Here is a 12,928-nt window from a genome sequence, read left to right as displayed (position 1 = left end):
AGTCTGAACCACCGCCAACTGCTACCAATATCAATCATTGTCGGCCACCGCCGACCATCACCGATTCGAGCAACCCCCAATCTGAGCCAATGCCGTTTTGAACCACTGCCGGTCTAAATTATAATCGGGTTTGTGTTTATAAAGTTTGAGATTGCTTTTGGTTAAGTATTGAAAGTTGATGGGTTGTTTTGAAAAAATGGTTTAAAATATCTTGACTATCACCTCTTATTTAAAAAGTATTACATGGTTTCTTTTACTTTTAATGTGATAACAAGAAAAGTTGGTGAATGTTTATGTGCTTTCTGGGTTCGAAGTAAACTGAAGCAGAAGAAGAAATTAATACATGATTTCATCTGATTTTCTTTGTTGTTTATACCTGCAATCTATTGTGTTTACAATGTAAGTTTTATTTTATAAAACATCATTTGATTAGCTTTTTGGTGAAGAAATAGTATAGTTTCATACATGGATAATTTTTATTATACATTAAGTATTAGCAAAAATTTTGGGTTTTGAATTGTTATTATCAACTGATTATAATAAGGGTGGCATAATCAGAAGTTGGGTTTTGGTAATTAGAGTGGAAAAATCAGGAATTGGGTATATTTTTGTAATAAGGGTGGCATATCAGGAGTTGGGTATATTGGGATAAGGGTGGCATAATCAATTTGTGGAAATGATGATCTTTGATCATGGGATACTGTTATCGCATCAATTTAATGTGATAAGTTGATTATATCCCATCAGCGTGATGCGATGAGTTTAGCTTATCGCATCCTTGTGATACGAGGAGATGAGTTATTGCACCAGTGTAGTGCGAGGAGTTAGTTTATCGCATGTATCTGATGTGACAAGTGTGTTTATCGTATGTATATGATGCGACAAGGTGTGTTTATCGTATCTATTGAATGTGACAAATTGCGGGTGATCGCATCTTTGTGGTACGACAAAATGTATTATCAAATCTAGGTGATGCGATGAAATGAGTATATTCTCTTTATGATGTGAGAAGTTGGTTATCTCATCTATATGATGCGACAAAATGAGGTTTGATACAATAAATGTTATTTGCATGTTATCTTTTCAAAGATTAGCTTTCCAAAAGTGTTTTTGGTGATTTTCACTCTATAATTGCAATAAGGGAACTACTCACTAGACCTTCTGGTCTAAACCTATTTTGTGTTTAAAAATGAGCATTATAGGACAGACATCGGTGGACGTGAAAGGGAAGGGGAAGATGTAAAAGGGGTTATGATTGCTTTATATCTGTAGATTTTGGAAAGTTGAATATGCGCATGTACTTGCAAACATCATATATACAAGTCATGTACTTGGGGTGAATGAAAAATTTGTAGATACCTTTGTATGTAGCATTTTGTATATGTACCGGGACCAATATGTATATTTGTATTTCATGTTAAATGAAATATGTGGTTTTATGCATATATGGATATGGGGTGTTACACTGAACCACATTCGTCCACTGCCACCTGAAGCACCACGAACCACCACCAATCTGAACCACTGCTGACCACCGGCAACTACCATTGATCTAAAATCACTGCGGGACACCGCCGACCACCAACAATTTGAACAACCGTCGATCTGCACCACCACTACCACCGCCGATCCAACCACCATCCATCTGAACCACCATTGACCACTTCCATCTGAACCACCAAGGACCACCATCGATCTGAACAATTGCTGACCACTGCCATTTGAACCATTGTGAATCACCACCGATCTGAACCATCGTCGACCACCATAGATTTAGTAACATCATTTGGCTTGTGGTAAATATTTGGGTTGTGTATTTTATATTGTTTTACATATTAAATAAGTAGTTTATTAAAGTATTTTTAGTTTTAAAAAAGTTAAAATTTCAAAAAATGACATTTTGGTCATTTACCGATATTTCATTCCAATTCCAGAGCTACATTCTATGAACCAAACAGACAGATTTCAATTTATTAACGAATTCCATTCCAATGTCTGTCAATCAAACAGATGGTTAAACCTAACAACATTCCATTCTAATTTTTACAAAGTCAAATTTCTTTACCAAATTCCATTCCATCCAAATACATATTGCGAACCAAACGCCACCTTAGAGTTAACCGGATAGGTATAATCAATGCTAATATTTAGTTAAATTCCCCAAAAAAAATGGTTCCTTAAGATAAATTGGGGTGTACACACGTTGCACATAGCCATGCATTTACATGCATCCATAGACTACAAGCATTTCACGAGAATCATATATATATATATATATATATATATATATATATATATATAATATGGATGTAGAGAATGTGATATTGTGGTGAGATATTTGTAAAGGGAGCAACCTAACGTCGTCCTATGTAGAACTCATGTCAAAGCTTTTTAAATGATATATATGGATGTTGTTCGACCAAAACAATTTGTTGTTTTTTCCATGATCTTTTTAAATGTTTAATTAATTGGTTGTGAAAAATATATCTCTCAATATAATAAAATAAATATATATCTCAATAAAATAAATATATATCTCAATAAAATAAAATAAAATAAAATAAGGCGGCTATTGGATTACGAGTTAGGTAGGGAATGTGGTTCCAAGAATCACTTATTAGTATTAGGCAAGGAATGGGGTTCCTCCAATAAACAAGACTGCATGCTTTTAGTATTTGGAATTAATGAAAATCATTGCTTTTTCTGTTTTTTATTTTATTTTATTTTATTTATATAACACCTTTTCTTTATAACCATCATCATCAACTACTAATTTAGGAAATACTTTTAGATAAATAATTTATTTACATAAAACTAATTTATGTTCATTGATTAACTTTATAAGTTAATGATCTAATGGTCTAAAGTTGCACAATGACAATTTTATGATTATTGAAAAGTCTCGTGACATTTATAAATGTTTAAAAAAAAAAGATGATGATTGCAGAGAAGAAAAGATGACAAAGGAATAATTGGGCACGTGGAACAAACCAATGGGTGAATGGCAGCAATCAAATTAGAAATTGGTATTCTCTTGTAGGGTTGCTATGCAAAATAATGACCTCTATCTCTTCTTCACTTTAGAAAACTACTACCTACTCATTCATCTTCTTATGACCAAACCATTATGGCTTTTGTTTCTATACATCATGTCTCTCATGATTCATTTCCTTCTTTCTAGAATCAAATTCTTAACTTCTATTATTGTGGTTTTGATGTTGTCCTTTGTAGTTTCACTCACCAAACTACCTATTCACACATGCATATATCATTTTAAAGTATTAAGAGCTAAAATAAAGCATCAATAGGTTCAAAATCTTGTCCGTAATTGTGGTATTGTTCTTGTCAAATACTTACACTTCTGCTCTAAATCTTCCGTACAAACTTCAATTAAGTCAGTTCATAGTTTAAAGCACATAATATGTCCGACTAACGTAGACTAGTCATAATAGACCTTCATTTTTGTGGTCCAATCAGACACTGTGTCGTCACTTCATGATAAACCTCATGGTTTGGAAACTTTTTTAAACGGTATTACAACAAAATTGGTTTTATATGACGTTTAATGTCTAAGGGTTCTGATAGAATACTTTATAGAACTTAAGTTTGTATGACAAAATTGTAAAGAGTTTGATCTAAAAGCGTTATAATAGCTTTTTTAGACGTTTTAACAAGTTTTTATGACGTCTTTAAAATAAAATGTCCTATTAGTTATTTTATAGGACACTTTTGAAAAATGTCATATAAACTCATCTTTTTTATAAGACATTTTTTTTCAAATAGTGTCGTATAAGATAACTAATATGACACTTTATCCTAAAAACGTTCTAAATTTTTTGTTAAACATATAAAAACGTTCTATAAACCTATTGTAACATTTTTGGATAAAACATTTTTTTATCCTATAAACTGAAGTCCTATAAAATTTTTTGTCATAATAGTTAGACATTTTAGATGTTATATAAAAACCAATTTTGTTGTAATACAATTTGATTTGTTAAAGGAGGATCAGACTGTATCGACCAAACCACAGACACCCTAGATTAAAGTTCATCTCGTATGTGTATTTAGTGATTCAATAATTTTTTATGGTTCTAGATGTGATCTTGATTGAGGTACTGTTACGTTTTTTTTTTATATAGAGAGGGGAGGCCCCTCTTATCAAGAGAAAAAAACAATTAAAAAAACAGGTTGATTCAATTCCATTGTGGTAGGTTTCGCTAGTTTATTTGTGTCATCGGTCAATGTTTTATTAATTTCGTATTTTATATATATATATATATATATATATATATATATATATAGGGAAGATCAAATGTTAACCAACAACTTTGTGTTAACTTTGAAAACCATGACAACCAATCAAATTCCATTTTTCTTGTAGGTTTAGGTCATGTTCACATTTTAATTACAAGGGTATTTTAATAAATTTATTTGATATGTAACTCCCAAACAATTAATAGGGAGTTACAAATCATCAAATCCCAAAAAATATGCATTTATAATATTAATATTTTTATTTTTTTTAATCTTGATCTTCCATGTTTATTGTTTTATCAGTTTTTAATTCGCATAGAAAACACGGCAGTAAAAATTTTCGGTATCGATCAARCTAATATRGATAARYGCAATGGAAAATAAATCGACAACAATTATAAGATTAAAATGGTTTATGATGACAATCGGAGTTCGAGATCGGGAATTGAAGAAATTAACAAAAACGAATGTCTTGGTAATAGATTTTTATTTTTTTAGATTCCTTTTAATCGAAATTATGTTCATTAAATTTATTTTTTTTAATAAATTATTCGCCGATGTGTTGTGTTTTTTATAACTCATCTTGTATTGATAGCTTTTTTCTTTAATTATTAAAATACGTACCTAATTCACATGTTCAAATTGAAGTACATGCACGACCCATTTTCATATTGCCATATTACCGACTTTTATGAATCATGAACCATTGTGTTCATGTTACTTCTATCATTTTTTTGAAATGTACTTTTGATATGATTTCAGTAGACCATTTCGCATGTCGATATAGACATCTTGCAAACCAGCAAAAACATCTTGCAAACCACCAATGACATTAAATAAACCGACCAACGAAAATATAATCACGTTGTTGTTAATGAAGCATGTTAAATCGACACTCATTAAAATTGAATAGCAAATTAAAGATTGATAACAATATTTAAATAACATCTATTAACTTATTATTATTTCTTGAAAATGTATTTGATTTGATGATCATAAGTATTAGAATATGTTTTGAATAAAGTATAGAATATTATAAATGCATATAATCACATATGTTTCAAATAAAGCTTAAAAGGGTAGCTTAGTAATTTTATAAAGAAATTGAAGGACATAAATGTCCAATAAAGAGGTGTTATAGTTATATATTTCATTTTCATTGTTTTAGGTATGAATTAACAAGGTAAATTGCATCAAAAGTTAATGTATTTTATTTTGATTTTGATTTTAGGTAACGTAATTTTAAAACTTTTATTTTGATATCTAAGATGTAAAGTTTTAAATATTTAAGTACATGGATAACCGGTTGAAGCATTAACCGATTACCATGCTGATGTGGTGAGTGATGTGTTATCCAACTAAGTATTATTTGTTATTCAACTCAATTTCATCTCACCACTTGCCACATCAGCGTGGTTACCGGTTAATGCTTCAACTGATTACCCATGTACTTAAATGTTTAAAGCTTTACATTTTAGATACAAAAATAAAAGTTTTAAAAGTACGTTATCCAGAATAAGAATCAAGTTAAAGTACATTATTTTTTCATGCAATTTACCCTAAAAACAAAATAAATATATTTTAAAATAATTTTTCTACTTTAATTATTTTAAAACCCAATTATTTCAAAGCACGAAAACCACATCAATTGGAAAGGAGTAGAAGAAACACCTATTGATTAGACATTGAATAACATAACGAAAAGGATTGTTCCAAAATATTTAATGTTAAAACTATTCACTACAAGACTATTTTTTATTTATCTTTATCTCCACAAATTTTTAAATGCTATATATTTATTTTCTTTGTTTTAAAATAGATTTTATATTTTTATTTTAATTTGTTTAAGTTCATTTTTAAAATAAATGTCTATTTCTTTATTTTATCTTTAATTATAAAATGAAAAAAAATTATTTCTTTATTATTAAAGTTAAAATTATCATTTATTTAATTAAAAAGAAATAGATATACTGAGACGGTGACATTTATTACATGATGCTTTTATATACTATAAAGTATTTGAATTTTTATTCTTAAAGAATCTTCCATTTTCATTTTCAATAACAATATTATCTATAAATTAAAAGGTTTTTGACCTAGCGGTATATGAGTTATTGGCATTCTAGTAGGTCAAGGGTTCAAACCTCACAAAATATGAGAAAAGTGTTTGAGTTCATTTGTTCTATTTACTGTATATAAATATTATATACTTCAAAAAAAATATAGGGAGAAAGACTTTAAAATATGGAAATAGTGACTAATTTACAAAATTATTTCCAATAAAGGATAAATCTCTTTTTATAAATCGATATTTTATGACTGAAGTAACAAATCTAGATTAGCATCAATAAACGATAACCCGACTTTACAATAAAATTTAGGTTAAGGTCAAGTGTTATTAAAACTCAAATACATCGCTATTCCAAAATACAAAAGACATCTCTGTAACACCCTAAAATATGAAAGAAACGACAAATTTAAATATTTTGATAATACATCAAATAAAGAAGAAATTTCTTTGTATAGATCAAGATTTGATTATCTATAATGGCAATCTAAGATTCAACACAAATAAAAGATAAACCAAACCTTATATAAAGTCTAGGTTATGAACGGGTGTCTATCTTCAAAGTACAAAAGAAGTCTCCGAATAGCTAATTCATTCGTGCCTCTAACTAGCACTCAACTTATTGCAATGTCGCTAGTACCTTCCTCAACAAGGGCTTGGCGAACATGCCGATAAATAAAAAGGGTTATGCTTAACGTCTAGTGAGCTCAAGCAGTTTTCCTCAAAATTATAAAACGGTAAAACTAAAAAGATGCTATTTAAATCACAATATCCAAAATTAAATATAAAAGCAACATCTTTTCCAAACCCACCATTTTCGTGATGAAAACTCATTAGTCAAAACACCAATTTACCATGAAATAAGAACCCATTATTCAATATTCATGCAAGATGCGTAGAAGGTCTAGTATTCAAATACATGACCTTTTCATGATTGTGTATATATGTAGGTGTATATATGAGTCTAAATGAGATTTTAATCAAATACATGACCTTTTCATGATCGTGGAGCCATTAAGTTGATTTTTGCATGAAATGCATGTATAGATGATGTGAGACTCCATAGCTAGTACAAGTTCAAAATATTTAAAAATTTGGATCTTGATACGGACCCTGACGTGGGGGACCAGGCCCTATTGTTCCTAGAGGCTCATGATCTAACAAATGATGTTACGTTTAAATGCGCATAACTTTTGCTACGGGGCTCCCTTTCAGACCCATGCCCAATCGATTCAAAGTTTAAAACGAGGAGCACATCCTGGATACGACCCAAAGGGGATTACGAGATCTTCGAGACTGAAAAATGCTTTTTGAACATGTTTCTAGACACTTTTGTGCTATGTTTTCTTTTTCATTTTTCATTTGGACTTTTATGTTTGTCCCATCGTATTTTCAGACCCATTTGAGTTTGAAACTCTTATTTATGTGTTTCTTGGGTAAGTTGGATTATTAGACCTTGAAGACATAAAATTCCAATTTTCACCCCAAATATGAGTTCCTTTGAATTCGATTTGGAGGAGATTGTTCTCAGGTATTCATAGAACCAACTGGATCATCCTTCGTTCATTTATCGTACTGTATGTTGCATCAAGTCCCCTCAAGGATTGGAGGGTTAATTTGACTGTCTATTAACTTTTGATTAGTCAAAGTGCACACAAACCAATCTAGATAGCTACAGTTTCCAAGAAAACACCAATTATACAACAAACTGCAAGATGATCCGAGACGAAAGAAGCTTTTGGTTTTACCTTCACAGATTGTTAGAGATGACATCTTTTTTAACTCGAATTACATGTCTTATTCTTCATTAGAATCCAATTCTCTAATCTGACTTCAATTGTAGCCGAATGCATCTTCTTCGCCATCTAATCATTCATTTACATGTGGCAAATACGATAACAATGCTTACCTTATGATAACAATAGATTGTAACCATGTTGATCAATGCATCCTTATACGCTTCATTTCAGCTTTCTGAGTATGATATAGACATTTGTTAAAACAACCCGTTCTTCTGTATGCAGAGAAAATAGTAAAGAATGTATGATACTAATAAAATAGTACTTTTGAACTTAGTTAGTCTGATATGCTGATTATGTTTCCATATCAGGACAAGAGCTGGTAAAGTTGGTGAACCAAATTTGTTGGTTAAATTTGCACTCAAAAATTAACTTGCCAAAAATAATATTTGTCGAACTATTTGTGATTTTATCTCGTACTGGTCTTCAATTTGGTAGATGACATTCCAATATGCTTTGGTGACTATCTGAGTTTCAATTCAACCAGTCTTCGATTTTGTTGAAGACATTTTGCTTTTTGAACAGTACCGATAATAATAAGATTTTTACAACCAGAAATCATATTCTATTTCTTCTCTCCGAAGCATAATCTACATTTCAGGTTCCATCAAGATTATGAATCATTCAGATCCCAAAAAGACTTTTAGGATCAGAATTATGATTCAGATCCAGTTAGGATCCAAATCTTCATTGTTTTCAGATTTTGAACTTGTTTCAGATTCCACTAAGGATAAATCCGACAAACATATATGAACTTGTATTTTTTCCAGATTTTGGATCATTTTGTATATGATAAAAACTGAATGGATTTGAAGGCATAACTTCAAAAATATTTTTAAATATGGGATCAAATGTAATCATTTTATTTCAATTTATATGGTTCAAATGTTTTTCTATATATAGTTCTCTTGTACAAATCTAATCATATTTGTTATTTTTGTTTACAGTTGGATAAACATACCCACTATATGTCTTTTGTTTTTTCTATTAGGTATGCCAATGGAAATAATTAAAAATATAGTAGTGAGTTTATCAACACTCCAAATATATATGGGATGGTATTATTTAAAAGCGGCTTAATTATTTGAGAATTTCATATATTATAAAAATTGGGAGAACTGTTATTGTAAGGTATTATTTTACATGATATTATTTTTCCATCTAAAACAATAATTTAATATAATGATTAACATATATTTGTTTATGTGGTTGGTGATTAGACATAAGAAGAGCATGAAAATGTTACTTTGTGGAGATCTCCTTTTTGTTGTTTCGGGATATTGTAATTCTTTGTTCTCCCTTGATAGTCTCTAAAGCATTGCCGTTTCTAAAAAAGAACATATATATATATATATATATATATGTTTTATGATGTGTTTGTTTCATATGTATTCGGTTCATAATGTGAAATCTTCTATAAGTTGTATTTTTTATTTCACAAACATATAAAAAATATTTCACTTTGTGAAACATATATATATATATATGAAACAAATATATGTTAACCAAAACACTAAATTCAAGCTGTAGACGAAAAAAATCATGTAAATTATCACATGATATACTGATTCTCAAAGTTATTAGAACTTTATAGGTTCTCAAATGAAGGTACCCTAATTAATATATGTTTTTATAGGATTATATATATATATATATATATAACAATTTTATTTGATTTTGGTCTTAAAACTCAGTAAAAATGCAACAATTTACAAAAAAAAATTACATTTGAAAGATTAAGTCAAAAAATTCAAATAAATCCAATGAACAATTGTATTTTATGTGATTAAGGAGTCATTTAGCAAACACTTACCTAGTAAATCCTTATCGTAAAATTTAATACTATTATTTATTTACTAGGTAAGATTTTAGTCCACCAAAATGACATTGTATGCAATAATTTACTCGGTAAGCGCTTACCGTGGTAAGAGTCGCCGTTCTCACTTTCTGGGTAAGACTCTTGATCCTTGTCTCGCTCTTATCAAGTAAGATTTTCGGTTATTACCATATTCATTCGGTGAGATAATGTTACTTGGTAAGCGCTTACCCGAATAAGCGTTTGGTAAATTGCCCTTAAGTCTCTAAATTTTTTCTAAACAAATAAATCCTTCAATTTTTGGAAACCGAACAAATACATATTTAAACTTACTAGAAACGAGAAATATCTAACTAACTTTCATGTTTTAATTGTGATTAAGTTATTGAACATTTTTTGAATAAATAAATCCGTACGTTTATAAAACGAAAGAGACACACCATTTTTAATTATTAATCATTATTTATTCTTTAGATTTAATTGACAATCGCACGTTTATTATGATCATGTGATTATTATTTAAATTTGAAAAATAAATCATTATTAATTTATTTTATGTTTTTCATTTAAATACGAAAAATAAATAATAAATAAATAAAATTGATTTTAATTAATTTTTATTGGTTTATTATACCTTTTTACTGATCTAAATACATAAATAATATATTACTTAATACCTGATTTACCCTTATCATTGAATCGATGTAGCAATTGAGGAAATTTGTTTCAACTGATTTTATTATTAATATTTTATATTTATTAAATATCTTGTTTGGCCCATCTCAAAAAAAATTATCTTGTATGGTTGAAAAAAGTGTCATAAAAACTTTCTTTCATAAAGGAAGTAAAACCGTATATATTTGTAAATAGTAGTTTGTGACTAAAAGTTCAGAAGAATTTGGAAGGGTTATCGCTACTAGACAAATGAGCTTTACCGACGAAGAATTCTACTGTAACATTTTATCGGATTTGTGACAGATCTAAAAATCAACTTTTCATTAACATTTGTCACAAATCGAACACTAAATTTGAAAAGAATTAAATATTCAAAAATATCCGTCATCAATTAATTGCTGACAGATTAGGGGGTGAAAATCCGTTGGTGAATTTGGTTTTTCCCTAACACTTGTAATAAAAATAGAAACAACCTGCAGTGAATATATTAAATCACCGACGAATTACAAGCAGATTATCTATTGGAAATTTAATTAATTTGTTAATTAAATAAATTACCGAGGATTGTCCGCCGGTGATTTAATAAAATTAATTTCTTAGCCAACTGGTTTTCGAATAATTATGAAAATTATTACCGGCCATCATTATCCGTCAATCTATAGGTGATCCTTTTTTTGGGTGAGGATTTCTCCGGCTGTTAGGCGATGAAAGTCCAGAATGTAGCTTATGAAATATATATGTGAACATGATACTAAGCGATGTGATTAGATAAATTTATATAAGTGTAAAATATAAAGTTCAAATTTTTTGGAAAAGTCATTTCTTATAAAAAAAAAACCTCACGACATGACCCAAGTCAACATCGTGTGAATCACACTTGGCATAAAATGTGATAGAATTTATTGTAAAGACCGATATGTGTCTTACGTCATAATGTACCTTTTAAAACCCTGATTACCTTGTACAAACTTATATAAATGCTTCTCCTTCATTTGTATGAAGTGTACACATACGTGTTAATGAGTTAGGGTGTAACCTTACCTAATCCCTCCTCAAGTTTAGTCACCATCAACATTTTTGTCTTTCATTTTCCCATTAGTAGACCATATAATGTGGCTAGAAATGGCCTCCGCTAGGTCGAAAACATACACACACATATAGTTTGTAAGTGGCGTTAGACGTGACATGATGACAAGGTCAAACTTTTTTAACAGAAAAGTTCAAAGACTACAAAACATATAGTCATTTCCTCACTTTCTGTACCATGTTTTGATTGAGCTTGGACTATGTTTTACAATAATCAATACTTGATAAATACTCGAGGAAAAATATAGAATTTTTATGAGCTTTTTTGAACTAGTCATAGTCCAAAGGTTCAAATTCTTGAACTCATTTATGCATGTCTCTTGTCCACACTTGAGAGCATCAATTATTGTCCGTTGAATATGTGGAAAATGATGGGAAGAATAAACGAAAACATCGATTTACTGAATGGGGTTTTGTATAATGGTATCAATTTATTTTTCTATTGTCTCGGTTTAGATAAAAATAGTAATGGATCGTTTACTAAACGCTTATTTGGTAAGTCTTTACCGGATAAATTTCCTTATCGGATGAACATGACAAAGGTCAAAAATCTTACCGGGTAAGAGAGATGAAAAGGATAGAGAGTCTTACCCAGATAATTAAGCGTTTACCCAGTAAATTATTGCATTGGGTACGTTTTGATGTACTGAAATCTTACACATCAAAATAAATTATAGTGTTAGTAAATATTTGAATAAACAATTCCTTTAAATGGTTTTAAAAATATGATTCACTACTTGTTTTAACGTTTAGTGAGGATGTGCACCTACCAGCATAACCTACGTCTTCCCATGTTTCCTCTCACACCAACTATAAATACAACCATCACATAACATACTCTCTAACATGAATCCAAGAAACAACAACTAAGATCACACCTTACAGATTTGAAACTTTAAGTTTGATCATCATATAAATATGAAGAAGGCCATCGCTTTGCATGTTGTAGGGTTTCTCGTCGTTCTRGGGTTTATCGGGTCTCAAGCAGCTTTGCTTCCAAAAACCTATAACTATGAGGTATGCTTTCATTCTCTTCTCTCTTGAAGACGACCTTTTTTCAAGTTTTTATTTTCAAAAACCTCAATTTATTGCTTATTTTCTGCAACCATTTTCTGCAACCAACCCTTTTTTAGTATTTCATGTATTAATTATTATATAGTTTATTAAAACAAGTTAAAGTTTTAATATTTTATGTTAGTTGTCAAGTATGTATTTAGAAGTTAATTA

General features: G+C 29.6%; 1 pseudogene; it reads left to right on the top strand.

Annotated features, from left to right (window-relative positions):
• The first annotated feature begins 12,510 nt into the window (after nt 1–12,510).
• LOC112511411 overlaps nt 12,511–12,928 on the top strand; it is a 7,348-nt pseudogene continuing 6,930 nt past the window's right edge.

Source organism: Cynara cardunculus, assembly GCF_001531365.2.
Source record: "Cynara cardunculus var. scolymus isolate 2C chromosome LG 4, CcrdV1, whole genome shotgun sequence".
Lineage (NCBI taxonomy): Eukaryota > Viridiplantae > Streptophyta > Magnoliopsida > Asterales > Asteraceae > Cynara > Cynara cardunculus.
Note: the sequence above shows the minus strand (reverse complement) of the source record. Positions and strands in the feature narration are given on the sequence as shown.